The sequence below is a fragment of the Hydractinia symbiolongicarpus genome, chromosome 10, assembly GCF_029227915.1.
Source record: "Hydractinia symbiolongicarpus strain clone_291-10 chromosome 10, HSymV2.1, whole genome shotgun sequence".
In the NCBI taxonomy this organism is placed as follows: domain Eukaryota; kingdom Metazoa; phylum Cnidaria; class Hydrozoa; order Anthoathecata; family Hydractiniidae; genus Hydractinia; species Hydractinia symbiolongicarpus.
The window spans coordinates 16715525-16731502 of record NC_079884.1 but is presented as its reverse complement, the minus strand read 5'-3'; positions in this window follow the sequence as shown (position 1 = coordinate 16731502).

Below are 15978 nucleotides of genomic sequence, written 5' to 3'. Positions count from 1 at the left end.
TTCGTGTGGCCCAGTAAGTCCAACTGAAAATGCCTCTGCAGAGGACATCGCGGAGTATGGGTTCGGTGAAGTCGACATCATCATGGCATGCAGGGCACTCGGTGACATATTTGCATACACCTGCTTGTCCCCTAAGGCGTGCACCGAAGGAGCGAATCGACTCGTCCCGGTCCTGGTGCATGTTATTCAAGGAAACCCTAGCGACCATGACGTTCTCTTCCCTGACGGCAAGGGATCTCATAGCTTCGAGGACGTTGTCTTCTGTCTTGTCAGTTAACGAACCGACAGTGGATCTGGTAAGATCCTTGCGAAGTACCTCGTCACAGCATTCCAAGAGTTGCAAGATCCTGTCTTTACCGGTAACTTTCGTAGCAGTTGTGTATTCGCCCCAACGAGAAAGGAAGTACTTCCAATCCTCTGAGGTACCGTATTGGAAGTACTTCCAATCCTCTGAGGTACCAGCAGATGAGATTGTCGGGCGTTTCACTCTTTCGACTCTCACGGCCGCCCCAGCTAAGTGTGGAGTAGGTGCAGCATGAGTGGTGGCGTGGGTGTTGAGTAGTGCGGCAACAATAACGGCATCTAAGTCTGGTGTTGTATATGTGCATCCCGGGATCGGGCAATCAACAGACGGCATAGTCGGCTCTGTGTTGTGGTTGTACAAAAATAGTGTAAATAAATCTATCCAATGTCAATTGGCAGCAATAATATCCATTATAAGATTTATGCAATAATGTTTAAATCCAATCAGCATTAACAGTCAATAAAAGATTCTAACATAGATAGGCATGGAGACCATTTGCTTCACAATATGTTTATAATATGTTTGCAATGTTAGAATCTAAAGATATATATATACAATGATAAGTAGGATGAACCAAACGTATAAAACATAATAATGGAAACAGTACATAATAGTGTAAACAGTACATAATAGTTCTCTAATTTTCTTAAAATGCCGTCAGCCGACATCCATAAATACTATATCACTCCTTTTTCTAAAAATGGTTAAAATGTATCAACAAAATATCAATAAAGTTTCAAATAGTGCAATGTTCAAAAAGTCATACAAGCTCTTCAGTTGTACAGTACTTCAAAGATTCAGTTATTTTGACAAAATTCTTAAACAAATAAACCAATCGTGAATCGAATTATCAATGTTATCATTCCAACTGTGTAGTCCTAAATCGTATGTTTTGTATCGTTCACATAACTTGTTACGGTTATCGTTTCGGATAAACAGGTTTCCGAATTCTTTGTGGATACGTCTTCTTAATCAACACGCGCGGTTTCCGCTGCTCTTTCGACCTGTCTCACTAGACTCCTCTACTATAGCCTGCGATGCCGCTGAAACCACCTTATCATCGTCTTCCCCCGGAACATCGGTCTTCACTTCTGCTACTTGAAGTTTCTTCACCTGAGACGCATTCCTCAACAACTCACTCCAGTCTTCTCTCTTTATCATAAATCCTGTACCTTTCCTCTCTACCACGGTGTACTTCTTGTAGTCAGTAGTAGTCAGTTTGTTCCCTTTCTTTTGTTTCAATAAAACTACATCACCTTCTTCAATTTCGGTTGGTTTAGGTTTCATAACCTTGTTGTAGTCTTCTTCCATTTTCTTTTTGTTTTGTTGGTCTTTTGCTTTGGCGTTATCATAATGCTGACCTTTTGATGATTGCGAAAATTGTGGCAGTTTTGTTCGAATTTCGCGATTGAACAACAATTTGGCAGGTGATTCTCCCGTAGTTGAATGAGGCGTACTGTGATAATCCAATAAAAATCTTGTAACAGCATGTCGCCACTTCTTCCCTTCAGCATGTGCTGTTTTGATGGTTTTCAAAAGCGTTCAGTTAAATCGTTCGACTTCTGCATTTCCCCTTGGATACTACGGTTGAGACTTTGTACGAGTTATCCCATTCGATTTGCAAAATTCTTTAACTTTATCCGAAACAAAATTGGAACCATTGTCGGTTTTCAAAACTTCTGGAATGCCATGTCGAGCAAATGTATCAACAAACAATGCAATTATTTTGGACGATTTCGTGCTTTTCATTATGGTGCATTCTGGATATCTAGAGTAAGCATCAATGACAGTTAATATACTCTCCCCAGTTGGAAAGTAGATCAGAATGTACGATTTGCCACGGTCCTTTCGGCATAACTGTAAGCTTTAATGGTTCGTATTGTGTTTTATCAGCTACCAACTGGCATGGTACGCATGTACCAACATCTTTATTCATGGTCGGCCGCGACACTTTGGTTCTTAGAGCTTGTTTTGTTTTAACAATGCCCATATGATTTTCATGTACAATACTCAATATTCTGTTTTCCTTTCAGCAAAATGTTCTCAGAAATACACAACTCAACTCTGATTTTACTATACGGATATAGTTCTGAATCTTGTTTCGGCTGTTTATTCCAGCCCTGTTGAATTAAAGTTTAAACAGATTGCAATGTCTCATCTTCTCTTCTTGCTATTTCAATTTCTTCCATTGTTAATGCAACAGGTATTGCATTTTTAATAACAAAATTCACATATTCCTCGGTTTCACACCGTGTTTTAGTAATTTTATCTTCTAACACAATTCGCAATAGGGCATCTGAGGGATTTTGTGCCCCCGACTTATATTTTATCCGGAACTTGAATGGTTGTAATCTCAGTATCCACCGCCCCAGTCTGGCAGCTGGTTTTGATTTCGGTGAGCATATATGGATCAATGGCTGATGATCGGTGTACAACTCGAATTCTGTTCCAATTAAGTATCGACGAAACCATTCACAACTCCAAACTATAGCCAAACCTTCTTTTTCTGTCTGACTATATCTTCGTTCAACATCAGTCAATGTCCTACTAGCATACTCAATCACTTTGTATCTTTCGTCTATTTGCTGTTGCTCTAATATTGTTCCTACAGAAAATGGTGATGCATCAGCAGTAAGTCGTGTTTTTGCAGTTGGTGACCAGTAAGCCATAACTGTGTCTGATTTAAGTACCTTTTTTAAGAGTTTGAATGCAGCAGATTGTTCTTTCTCCCACACATTTTCCTTTGCTTCTTAACAATTGTCTCAATGGTTCCACAATGTCAGAAAAATTATCCACGAAACTGGACATGTATGTAGCCAATCCCATAAGGGAACGCAGCTCTTGAAAATTTTGGGGCTCTTTCATATCATTGATTGCTTTGACCTTGACAGGGTCTGCCATTGCACCTTCCTTTGATAATGAAATACCAAAAAAAGTAAGTGTCTCTTTGGCAAACTCACACTTTCTTTTGTTTAACTTCAGTCCTACTGTTTCAATTTTGCGCAAAGCAGCTTCTAGATTTCTGTGGTGTTCTGCTATCGTTGTTCCCCATACAATTATGTCATCTAATATATCCTTTGCACCTTTCTAACCATTCAATACTTTTTGTTCTAGTGCACGCTGATAGCATTCAGACGCAGATGTAATACCTAAAGACAGGTCTTTTATACCGCCTAAGGCCAACTGGTGTATTAAACGTTGTGATAGGTTGAGACTTTTCATCCAGTTCCAGTTGATGGTAGCCCATTTTTAAATCAAGTGTTGACACTGCACCTCTCATCTACTGTTTTAATTGTCCCAGTGTGGGTATTGAATTCCTTACTCTCTGAATTGCTTGGTTGGCTCTTCTCATATCTATGATGAATCGTATGTCATTGTCTTTCTTTGGTGTTGCTATTAACAGTGACACCCAGTCGGTGAAACCTTCAGTTTTTTCAATAGTGTCCATTTCCTCCAATTCATGCACTTTCTCAATAACCTTTTTCAACTTCCCCATACCATCAAATACATTCTCATGATCAGCCAATATTCTGTTTAATTCCTCACCTACTATGTGAGCTTCTTCCAACAATTTAACCACTCTCAACTCTGTTGCAGCCTTCTTACTCAACAAACAACCTGCTTTTTCTTTATCAATGATAAAAATTTTTGTTTCTATTTCTTTCTTTCCAAGTCGAATTTTCGTTTTCAATTCTCCATACAAATCAATTGGTGAGTTTGAACCAAATGTCTTAAATCTTCCATTAGACTTTTCTGCTTTAACACCTAATTGTCGAAATGTTTGTTTATCGATAATGGTGACGGTCGACCCAGTGTCAATGATGAATTTGATCTCTTGATTGTTAACTTCAACTTTAATCTTCTTTAAATTGTTACTGTCATTACTGTCATTATTGATGGTAAACAAGAATCCATCAAAATCACTATCCGCATCTGTTCAGCTTTTTCTACCTTGATCACATTACTCCTGATTCTCTCCTGTCCTGACCGACACACCTTCTCGAAATGACCAACATTTCCACACTTTCTACAGCTGGCCCCCTTGGCTGGACAACCTGAGTCTTTGACATAATGAACCTCTCTACCACATCGAGAACAGCTACCTCTCTTCTCTTTGGAACCCCTTTCACTGAACTACCTCTTCCAAAACTACCACTTCCATTTCTTTCATTACTTCCTCCTCTGAACTTACCATCCTTTTTACCATTACTTTTCTTACCACCACGCCCAAAATTTTCAACTTTCCCCACTAAACCACTACTTTCTTTCTCTTCTCCCTTTTCAATTTTTTCTGCCTGATTTGGTGATTGTTCTAGTCTGCTGGCTATCTCAAGCAGTTTATCTAGAGTTAGACTGGTCTCCTGGAGCAACTTCCGCCACAAACGCGCAGACAAGAAAGTTTGCACAATGTGGTCGCGAATCATATCTTTTTCCAGAGCAGCAAATTCACAAGTTTTTGCAAGAGTTTACAAACGAATACAATATGTGGAAATATTCTCACCCTTCTTTTGTGTTGCAGAGTTGAACAGTCTCTGGAACGGAGTGTTTTTCTTTGGTAGAAAATGTTTGTTGAACTTCCCAACTGCATATTCAAATTATTTATTATCAGGTTCTGTTCCTTTTTTTTGTAAAGTTCTTGTCCTTATTCCCCAAGGAAATGTAACAGTGATGCTTTCTTTCTTTTATCATCTCGAATGTTCACAGCAATGATATAAACCTCCAAAGATTTAACCCATCTCTTCCATTTTTCAGCTAATGAGCTCGGATCTCCATTCACGTTGAACATAGTAAGCCCTGGAAGACCATTCATGTGACTGGTAACTTCTAACATGTTGTCCGGAATACGCAGTAAATTCCAATAACGCGTATGAAATATTCCAATTTAATGCAACTTCAACCTTTCATCTTTTACCTCGTCGCCACTATAGTGTATTTGTTCCACTTTGGGCGCAGATACTAATGGAAATACACAGGTTCTAAACCCAGCTTCACATGTAGCCTTACTCCGCCATCTTAGGCTTTTTCTCATTTATATATTACGTCATACATATATCCTTATAATGCCGGCAGCCGAAATTCCTAAATATCATACGTGCTCACGTGTGTTATGTGCTTCCGTGTTTAAGGTACACCACCACCTGAAACCCAGGGCTATATGGGTCTTGCTGTGAAATGAAAAAACCTGAAAAGCGATGAGGACAAGTGTGATACAGAATCTCCATCTCCATTTCATTAACGCCATTGTAATGGAAACAAGTTCATCGTATGTTCGTCTCTCAATAAAGCACGCTACTCAAAATTTTGTGGCGTATAGACGTGTTTGTGGAAAAGAAATTTTAAAGTTCAGCAATCTATAATGTAATATGTTAGTACATAACCTGGCTAAATTTATATTTTTTACCTTTATTTATTTATTCAAGCATCATATTGATGATTTTCTTGTTTCTTTTCAAAGATTTTGTTGGTAAGGGCAAACTTTTGTAATTTTTGTGATGATGTATGCCATGTGTTTCCAAATTCTGAGAAGAGTCTATTCATCTTCAGTTTAAATATCGTTTTTTACTTTGCTGAATAAAGTGGTTATGGATAAGAACTCTAACATAACAAGAAGTGAAGGTGGTATTATTATTGAAGAAAAGAGAGAGTAATTATTACATAGCATGCAGTGATCATATCATCAACCCGCAAAGAGAAATGTGTATACCCAAGTTCACCGTGAAGCTACTTTGGTCCGGTGAGCATTACGACGCTTTAATTGAAAAGTCCTCATTTAAATGCAACGAACCTACGTTGAAAATCTCAGGTGAATATATCTCTGTTATGCATTTTTTTTGAGATGGGGAAGTAAAATTTTCGCGTGCGAAATGCAAGGGTTGTTTGTATAGGTAGAAGGTCTGTCAATTCAGAATTATTTGCATTTATTCATATCATTTATACATCATAGATACAGATCCAGGCTCAAGCAGAATCTATTCCTGCCCCTGTTGCTTCGAAGCGTTCAATGATACGCGATCACTGAAATCTCACATCATTAGTTGTTCGCCCAAGAAAAGTGGTAGTAATAATGGCGAAAATGATCACTACAATAATGATGATGTGGAATATACGGATGAATCCGAACATTCGAAATAAAACAATTTGGACTGGATATGATACAGTTTGATACCGGGATTGTTCTGGGTCTCGCAGTAGCTCAAACACTGAATGCGCTTTCTTTCAGCAATATGAAAAAGCAAGCAAGGTGCATTTTTCAAAAGCTGGTGAGTGCAAAACCTGTTCAATATAAGGCATTTAGTCTATTGCGATGCAAGGAAGTACACCGTGTTTATGTGTTTTGACAGGGCTCGCGTATTTCATCATGGAATGCATACCTGCGAAGCAACAGCTTCGGCTGATAGACCTACAGACTTAGTAAAAAAGTCTATAATGACGGACCATAATACCAGGCCATCTAAAATTCAAAGTAATACAATTGTGTCGGACTTACGCAACAGGCAAGAATGGAAGAAAATAAAGAGTACCGTTAATAAAGTTACTAACATACGGAGTATCTCTAACGAGAAGGTGAAGCAAAGGAAGGTAGTACAACCGAAAGAAGATGGTTATGAAGGTATACGCGATCTGCAGGACTATGTATCTGAAAATAACAAATATCTAATATATAACATAAATGAAAACTCACAGTATGTTTTTTAAACAGCTGGACAGAAACTGATGCTCGCGAATGACATGAAAAAGATGGAAGTTACTTCCTGAATGTGGAATACTGTTATTTTGATGGTAACTTCAAAAAGGTGAAATCTTTCGTCACTTAACAGCCAGTGTATACTATCCGTTACTTTACAAACAAGTATCATTGGCAACAATGCAATGCAAACAGGAAGACAAAGAAAATTTTGAGATTTTCTGGCGTGTTTTTAGTAAAGCGTAAAGTTAATGGCGAAGGTGAAAAGTTTCTTCCTATTGGATGGTGCACAGACATGGCCATCGCCAATTTTAATAGGACTGGTGAAAATCTATGGCGAGGATTCTTTGTTGAATGTCAAGGGATGCGAGTTCCATTTCAAAGACTCATTTCAAAGACTCAACCAAACGGCTAAGTTATTCGGAGAATCGAAAGAACAGTTCAAAACTGAAGCCCTATCTCTTCTTACTGCTACCACACCAATCGCTTTTGCAATTCATTATTGACAATCAGCTATCATCTCAGTTGACATGCTGGCTTGAGTGGTGGCACGAGCCACCACTCAACCTTATATTTCGGCAAGCCTTATGTTTCAGCAACCTTATATTTCGATTTTGGCGTGAGCATAGACCTTGAAAATACAAAATGAACACTATTCACGAAAAAAAAACAAAGGTTGTAATCCGCCAAAGAAAAAGAAAAGAAACAACGAAAAGGATGTTCTTGCAAGAAGAATGGAGGCTGCGGAGGCACAATCTTCTAACTTTAAAATCCGCAAGATCAATGAAATAAACAACACAAAGAGAGAGTTTGTAATTTCAAGCAGTGCAAATAGCAGAACGAATTACAAGCTAGAAATATGTTCGTCACCTTCTTGTTTCTGCTCGGATTTTAAGAAAAACGGTATGGCTGTTTTCTGCAAGCGCATCTTGTTTGTGTTGAGATGCTGTTTTAAAGTATGGAAAAATGACAATATGCTTAGCTCACGATATATACCTGATGATGATATCAAAGCATATATATCCATACATCCTCTGTTCCACCGATCACAAAATGTGCGACCGATGGAGAAATCACACAGAAGTGCAAAATGCCATGGTCGATCATGCAAAGCCGTAATAACAGTACCATTTAACAAAAATGAGGCTGTGGAAGAGGACTTCTATTTTTGCCCACGGAAATGCTGCATATCGTCTATGGTAATTTGGTCGAATGTCATCTTTCCAAAAAGCGTTATTGCAGATGCATTGCGGACAATGACAAAGATGATGTTGCTAACGATCTTGGTGATTCAGTTGCTTGAAGTTTAAGAAGCCATAACATTTGTTTTTATAAAAATTTTAATGTTAAAACATTTACATTGTATTTATGTCAATTTTGGGTTTGGACGTATTGCTAATCTTTGCATTGTTTGTTTTGTTTTTGTATGAATAGTAATAGTAGAGTCAAATTTGTAGTGATTTCTGTTTATTTTTAATTATGTTCCTAAGGCCCGAATAGACGGAACAATTTTATAGATCAATTTTCGAAAAAAAAAAATACACGCAAAAATTTTAGGTCAATAATTATTCAATTCTTAAATCGATTTGATATTTTTGTATACATACACGATACATTATAAAGAACAATCTGAATTCAATTTACTGTAACATGCCGAAATCAAGCGCAGCGTTTATCAGTGGTGATAGCAAGATTTTGATGCGCTTATCTGAGGGTATCAGAACGAACATCACTTTGTTCTTACTCAACACTATCTTTTGTATCCAATGATAAATGAGTGGCGAATTTTTATATATCCGTTTATATAAGTATTAAAACAAGAAGCCCTGCCGCTTTAAGATTTCCGTCATTAGCGTGAAAGATTTTGAAATTTGAAGAAGACCTTAAAAACGGAGAATTATGGGGTAAAAAAATGACGAGTATCACAATTCTCAACTATTTTTGTAACTAACCTGCAATGTTAAAATACAACTCAATAAATAAAAAATAAAAATTTTACATAGCTATATGAAGTATTCTAAAATAACAGTTAAAACTTCAACTGGATATTTTTAAAAGTGATCAGGAAAATTCTGGAAATTCCAGAATACAAATCCTGCTATGTAGAAACTTGACGATCCGAATATAATAACTTCTGAACGAGCTCAATTGGAATGATGAAGTAGTTCATTGTTTATTAATTCACCAATAAATACATATTAGCATTTGAATATTTCAGTATTTAGGCCTTCAAAAATTTACTCTCTTGTTGAAAATTTTTTGAAAATGCTGTTGGTGCATGGTTTGATAACAGCTGATCTGAAAAAGAAAGTACGTTTTAAAGATAAGAAACAAGAATACAATTTTACCATAAACTGCATTAAAACCAGGTTGTTTAAATTTTGTCTCTTTAACCTCTCTTTGCCTCTTTGATTTAAAAAGGGAATTTAATACAAAGATACAAATCCATGCGATGCGATGCACAGGTATATTATATATATAAATATGTATATAAATTTAATGAGGCCGGCTTTTGATATCTTTGTTAAACAAGTAACATATTAGGCAGGCGATGCATGATTTTGAAACCTGTGGACAATACAGGATTTATTTTGTTGAAATCCATTTATTAAATTCAGCTGATTGTTTATTATTCTTTTTTGACTCGAATTCTCAAATTTAAATTTCTTTCGGGAAGTCGGATTAGTTGCAAGTTTTTATTTTGAGGAAACTGATTGGTAATTGTTTTGTTTGACAAATCGACAAATTGAAATCACCAAGTTGAAGCATAAAAGGGTACACACACAATAAATTTGCGGATATAAAATATCGAAGGTCCTTTTTGTGAGATTTTTAAAAATCAAGGCATTTTCAAGAAATCTTAGAAAAATATTTTGTGATACTTTGGGTGAGTTCAAGAAAGATTTTCAAGCAAATTAGGCACAAGGAGAACTGATAATTAGCCAGAAACAGAATAGTTAGACGTTTTCAATGGCGCCATAGCTTGGTGGTTATAACTCTGGCACTTTGTGCAGGAGAACGGGGTCCGATTCCGCTTGGCGGCAATTCAATATTAGTGAGTGAATGCTACCATAGCCCGGGTTAACCCAAGCCACGTAGAGAAATTGGGGAGATGACACACTATGTGTGCTGTTGGATTCTACAGGGAGTTGTCTGGTAAAGCGGGGACCCTAATTGGATCTGCATAGATCAAAATGAGCATTAAATACTCTAGGACTCCCTATCAAAGCTACGGCCTTTCCTGGAAATAATAGACAGGATTTGTAACGCTAGCCATATAAAATATACAGACATTCTATTTATCTATGCAGAATAATTATATATACGGTGCGTATATATAATTAGCCGCTGATACAGCTACTTATAAGATATATCTTCTTACTTAAATTTTCACTTTTCTTCGTTATCGATCTCCCCATAGCCATCTATATTTATATAGATCAACATAAAGTTGTGCTCCAATTAAAACCAAGAAATAGAACAAGAAATGATTGTGCAAAAAAGTTATAATTTTACTGTAGCTAGCAGTACATATGTCGTTTATATTATTAAACAACAAAACTATTCTTATTTCAAGAAAAAACATGGAAAAGACGCAGTTAGCTGTAAAGATCACAAAGAAGTTTTTAACGGCTAATTATACTAGGCATAGCATCTAATTATCCTGCATCGGCTAGCTATATATTGTTACAGGTTAATTATCAGTTCACCGACTGCTCAGTGCAAGCAACAATAAACTTTTCGTCACGTTTCGACAACTTTTCTCTGCAAAAAATATAAAAAAAATCATGTGTGAATATATTTATCTTTTTATCTGATAGAAGTAGTCCCACAAAGTGTCATTTGGAATTTATTTTTAGCCCCCTTTTTTCCCATAAGAACAGGAGTTGGGTGTCCAGTCATGGAAGAACTACGCAAGGCAGGATAAAAGTTTTTTGTTGCTTGCTCTTTAAGAAAAAAAAAGCACTCTAATAAAAGTACTATTTTGTGTAGCTAGCTCCATAGCTAGCTAGCAAGTAATTAATTTCATGACTATTAAAAGGGGTATGTCAGCACCAGTCAAAAGGAGATCCAAGTCAGCACCAAAAATTGAGATAGCTAGCTAGCCAGCACACCTTTCTCACTTAGCTATATATAAAATAATTCATACCTGATAAAATACACGAATTTAAAAATAGTGCTTAGCTCCCCATCAATAAAACTACTACGACCAAACCTAAGAGACAAGTAAGGGGCGACCAACACAATGTAAGCACTTTTAGTCATGGCCGCACACGTAATTTTCTGGCCACACGAAGAGTACACTCTCTGTTCAGATTGGTCATTTAATTGACAGAGATTAAGATAAAGCATCTTCATTGGCTTTCGAAAAAATGGAATTTTCCGGGCGTTTAGCCTGGACAAAAACTTAGCAGCGTCCGGACTCTGTGCTGTCTCTATCTATCTATCTTCCATCAGGCGATTTTAAAGATTCCGCCCAAACTATATAAAAATTTCGCATTTTAAGTTAAACAAATATTGTATTCTATATCTCTTTTCCCTATATGCGATTATCTGAGGGTGTGCTATAAACGGAAATAAAATCTTGGTTTTTTCGGCATTTTACGGTATCATAACATCAGACATGAGCGACAACGAAGAAGAAACAATTTTGTGCTCCCTAATCTGTTCAAGCAGTTTTATTTTTTCGCATAAAAGAAAAGTTAGCAGAAAAGAACTGTATTTCATTTGTGTGTCAGTCACAGAGCATATAACACAATTCTGAACAAATTAAAATTGGAAGATTTTGATAGATCTAAACGTACCTGGTAATAAAAAATTATCTGCGTAATTTTCTCTTCACTACGATTAACTCTCTTTTGCGTGCACAAAAACATTTAAAATGAATGAAAATTCGAACGTGAGTTTCGAAAGGAAGTGAGCAGACGGCGGTTTTCTTTGAAATAATATTACTCTGCCGAAAAATTGATCTGATAAAATCAAACCAGTTTGATTTTATTACATCAGCTTTCGAAAATTGATTTGTGTTTTTATGTCATTTGAGTATTATCGTTCCATTACTTTTTAATAGTATATACACAACAATTTTAGATCAATTTTAGTTCAATATTTTATTTTGAAAATTGATCTGCAAAATTTATCCGTCTATTCAGGCTTTTATGTATATAAAACTATGTGAAGTATATCATAACTATATGAACTATATTATAAAAAATAGTGATCTCTTATAATAATACGCTAAGTGTGTCTGTCTGTCACTTTTGCAAAGTGGATAAAATTTCTTTGATAAAGTCTATAAAACATCGCCTATAAATTTGTTCTTTAAATTAGCAAACTTTGACGTTAAAGCAATATTGACGTCAAAGGAAAGTATATTAAGATTAGTGAAGCCATTGCATTGCACTTTTAAATTTAAGGCTTAATAACTTGGAAACGGGTGGAAATAACTGACGTCATCTCCTGCGTGGGTAACTAGGGACCACCTAGGACCAATTTGGGTAAGTTTCCCAAACCTGGGTCCCCAAATCCGTTTTGGAATGGGTGGGTTGATGACGTCATCAAAAAACCTTTAAACCCTAATATCTCTGCAACCGTTTGTCAAAAGTACATAATCCTATACATTTTCTTGATCAGCGTTTCAAGATCTATACGATGAAGGCAACAGGCATACACATTTCTGAAAAAAAAAGTTTTGTGTTCTGACATGTCTCTGCTGACGTCATCAAAATTTATATGACGGTTATTTTTCTCTGTTATCCTGCCTAAGTGGATTTTTCCACGGGCCTTATCGACTAGTCTATATAATAATACGCCAGTTCCGTGTCTCTGTGACAGGCAAAGTTGATGTGTTCATTTTCCTTTGATGTTACCGAAATTTCCTTTGAAGTAACCGAAAAATGCATGTCTAATATGTTAAATTTTCTGACGTTACGGCGCGACGTCAATAACACTACTTTAACGTCAATATCCTATATTAAGTTAAGGAGGCCATTACAGTGCACTTAAAACTTTGAGGCCAAATAACTTGGAAACAAGGTGGTGACGTCAATGATTTTTCACCGCGTGGGTAACTAGGGACCACCTGGGACCAATTTGGGTAAGTTTTTAAACCTGCTTCCCCGAATCCGTTTCGGAATAGACGGGTTGATGACGTCATCAAAAACCTTTAAATCCCAATATCTTTGCAACCGTTTGTCAAAGATACATGATCCTATACATTTTCTTAATCGGCGTTTTAAGATCTATACGATGAAGGCAACAGGTGTACAAATTTCTTAAAAAAAAATTTGAGTTTTGACGGGCCAATGCTGTCGTCAGCAAACTTTTTAAACCCTTATTTCTCCTTAGGTGTTCCTTGAAAAATATATGATCCTATACATTATTTTGATCAGCGTTTCAAACTCTACACATTACAGTCAACGAAAACTAAACTTCTCCAAATATTATTTTTTGTATCTGCACTGCTGACGTCATCAAAAAATCCAAAACAACCTATTTTACCATTGTCCCTCGGCCTAAGTGGATTTCTCCACGGGCCTTATCGACTAGTTTTCATTATTTACGTAAGCTTCATTCGTTTTAAATAGCACGTAAGCATGTAAAAATGTGAGCACGTAAAACACGTGAGCACGTAAAGCACGTCAGCACGTGTGGCACGTAATTTAGCAGACTCCTTTCTATGACTCAATGTCAGTCACATTTACCACGGTCATTGTTTTTTACCGCCGTTGACCGTAGCCTCTGACATTCTCGTCGAAGAAAGCTGGCCATGGCGTTCCTAAGTCACATTAATACAGTTATCTTCAGAAAAGTGCAGGTATCTTCAGATAACTGCATTAATGTTATTTTTGAATGCCATAGCTGGTTCTTTAGTTTGTTTCTGTTTATTATGGCTTCAACTATAGACAAGGACATGAGGGTAGCTACGTGTTTGTTTATTGTGCAATGACCATCAAGATTTATCAGGTAAGAATTTTTTTGCCAGCTTAAAATGAAATACGTGTGATACATTAGGTAGTTGCTAAAAAATAAAGAGGAGTAAAATTTGGGCATAAAAGAGGTATAAAAGTAATGATTAGCCACATTAGCCGGCTCTTGGATAGTGTAGGATTAGAATCTTCAGTAGGGTTAAAAGTTTTCCTTATGGAGACAGTATCAGATCTAGACAATTAGAACACCTAAATTTTCAGAATTTTTCCTTTTGTGCTCTAAATTTAATTATCTCCATAGTGCTCCAACTATCTTCAACTGTCACAATGAGCATTCTCCCCCGTTGGGTTTTTTTGCTTATAATATGCAATAACCCCAGTCATGCTAATAAAAAAAAGAAAGATCGTGATAAGAATTACCTATCATAATTGATAACCACGAAACAATGCCGTGATTTCTTCTTTTTGTTTTGTTTTGTTTTGTCTGGTCTCCAAAAATAATGGCGAATAGAATAAAGAGAAAATTAAATCATTTCTTCTGTGCCTTCCAATAGAAACTCTTGGATAAAATTTCTTTCCATTTTTTGATGCCATGTTTTTTACAAAGAAAAAACAAGCTAAAAAGAACAGCGTGAACGGAGCCTATCATAATGGCGATTTTATCGAACTCCATCTCAGTACTCATTTAGACTTAAGGCCGATTGTTTACCTACGATTTTACACAAGCATTTTGATCGTTAAATATGGCGGCTGGAAAAAAACAACAATAAATTCAACATGTTAAAGTACCATTATTTCCATTTCTAGTAAGTTTTATAAACTCAAATTTATAGCCTTAAAATAAATACCCTCTAGTAAATTTTAAATCAATATCTTTTTATTTACCAGAGTTATTTCACTTTTTACTTCTACGAAATATGATGAAAATATTGAAGGGCATTTAGGTTTTTTATAACTTGTGCTTTAAATGTCATTTTGATTTGTCTTTTTCGTACTCGCTTCAAATTGAAATGGTATTCTTGTTTCTTTTTGAGATTTTTTTCTTTCTTTCTAGATCAGCTGTGATCAATGTAGCCAGCATTATCCAAACAAGTGCAAGAGAGTTAGTTAGTTGGAAACCATATATGCTGAAACATTTAAATGGTATTATTTATTATTGAGGAACTAACGACGAGCTACTACTTCTTTATTTATTTTATTGCTTTTAAACATTAATATATTCTCACTTCTTTTTAAGCTTATTTGGATGTTATTTTTGTGCAATTGATTTTCATCAAATTTGCATAAAAGGTCTTGCATTGAGGAATTTAAAAAAATTTGGTGGATTGTTTTTTTTAAAACTGTTTCTGTGTTTTTTTAGAATGCTATATAAATATAAATGTATAAATGTAATTTTTATCTATTAATTACAATGTATGTAATTTAGCTATGGTTTAAAAATACATGTTATTTACAGAACTAATTGTGAATTTAGTTTTATAATTTTTTGATGTTTAAATTCTCCATATTCTTTAGTTTCAAGGTCTTCTTTGAATAGTGTACTAAAATGTGTCTTATATAGCTGTCTGCTTTGATTTTTTTCAATTGTTATTATAATTGGTTAGCATTAGCAATTTGATCAATTTGACTGTGAGCTTTAGTTTGTGACATGACTACTTCTAAGATTCCTTGTTGTTAATTTAATCCTCAAAGTTTTAAAGAAGCATAAGCAAAAAAAAGGTTGCTTGCTTATTAATATAAGCCTCGATTTCAAAAAGTAGAGTTTTGTTTTTATCTGGATTTTAGAGGTTTCAATCTAATTTGACAAAAACATCTACCGTTTTTTAGAATTGTGGTAGAGACCTATAAAGGTCCTCGCTGAGAAATTTTCAGTGCAAAAATAAGTAAATTGGCAATTGCGTCCCTTACATCCCCAGCAGTACGCGCATGTTTCGCTTCGCAAAAGATACTAGTATTTTTCGCTTTGCTTAACATTTCGCCTATGGAAAAACAATCCTGTATCCGCCCCTGTTATTCGAATGCAATAAGAATTACATTTTTTGGTATAAACAGTTCCCTTA